Source organism: Terrapene carolina, unplaced genomic scaffold, assembly GCF_002925995.2.
Source record: "Terrapene carolina triunguis isolate 2854851 unplaced genomic scaffold, T_m_triunguis-2.0 Scaffold523, whole genome shotgun sequence".
NCBI classification, from domain to species: Eukaryota; Metazoa; Chordata; order Testudines; family Emydidae; genus Terrapene; species Terrapene triunguis.
This window is the reverse complement of record NW_020664874.1, coordinates 1,546,953-1,548,602: the sequence shown is the minus strand read 5'-3', so window position 1 is coordinate 1,548,602 and position 1,650 is coordinate 1,546,953.

Here is a 1,650-nt window from a genome sequence, read left to right as displayed (position 1 = left end):
CTGGGCGAGGCAGGCATGGCTGCATCTCCCCAGGGCTTAGCAGGGTGTGGGCGCAGAAGGCCCGGCTGGACTCTCACCCCAGGCCAGATGCACGCTGCTCACAGTAATGGGGGAGCCCCTGGCAAGTAGGGGGGACACTGGGATCAAAGGTGGGTGGAAAGAGGCCTGTGCCAGCCAGTGACTCCCACTGGCCCGCCCTTGGCTGACGGGGACATTCTGTAATGGATGGTGGGCGTGCAGAGGGCAGGAGGGTTGGGTAGGGCAGGGTGCCCATCCCTTTAACAGCAGATGCTCCGGGAGCCCCTGCCAGTCTCCCATGGACACTCTCCACCGGAGCGAGCGGCTGCTGGGGCTCTCCATGGGAAAGGCTGTGTGCAGGCTAAGCCAGCCTTCGGGCCTGCTGGGGGGGAGGGGAGCGTGGGGCCAGGGATTACCCAGGAGGTGCCGAACACCCGCCAGCCCCTGGTGTATGTAAACAGTGGATTATCCCAAGGCAAACCTCGAAGATCAGCACGCTGGGGCCATCACGGGGCCGCATCAGAACCAAGCGCTCAGAGGGTGGAAGCAGGGCAGCAGCTGCCCCTGGACCCCCCTTCCAGGCAGTGGTTTGCTCCCCAGCTGCCGGCACGCTCGGGTTTCCAAGCTGCATGCACAGTGGCAGATCCTGGGCTCTAAGCGCAGGAGCCATGTGGATGCATCTTTCATGAGCAGCCTCATTCTCTTGGAGTTCAGACACCTGGCGCTCGGGCCCAACTGGAGGGGCAGGGAGCAGCCACAGCCCTGGAGACGGGTGCAGGAAGTTCAAGAGGGGTATGGCTGGAAAGCCTGCTGGATCCCACCCCATACTCGGAGTGTCCCAAGCCTCTGTTTGCTAGAAGCTGGGAGCGGACGATGGGGCTGGATCACTCAGTTGTCTTGCTCTCTTCATTCCCTCCGAAGCACTTGGCATTGGCCGCTCGCTGTCACAGGACACTGGGCTAGATGGACTATTGGTCTCCCGCAGTGTGGCCGTTGTATGTTAAATAATTCCTACAGCAGAGCTCTTCAAAAAACCTCCAGCCTTGCCAGTGCTGGAGAATCGGCCACAGCCCTTGGGAAATGGTTAATTCTTCTCACTGTTAAACACTTCGGCCTTATTTCCAGTCTGAATGTGTCTAGCTTCAAACTCCAGCCCCTGGATGGGGTTAGACCTTCCTCTGCTAGACTGAAGAGCCCAGTATTAAATATTTGTTCCCTATATGGATACTTTTAGACTGCGATCAAGTCACCCCTTAATCTTCTCTTTGTTAGGCTAAATAGACTGAACACCTGGAGTCTGTCATTATGAGGCAGGTTTTCTAATCTTGTGGCTCTTCTCTGACCCGTCTCCAATTTATCCACATCCTCCTTGAATTGTGGGCACCAGAACTGGACATGGGATTCCAGCAGTGGTTGCACCAGGGCCACATACAGAGACAAAACAACCTTTCGACTCCTACTCAAGATTCCCGTTTATGCATCCCAAGATGGGATGTCTTTTAGCCACGGCATCACACTGGGCGCTCATGTTCAGCTAATTATCCATCACAACCCCCAAAACTTTGTGCAGAGTCCCTGCTGCCCAGGGTCGAGTCCCCCAGCCGGGGAGTAGGGCCTGCACTCTTTGTGCAG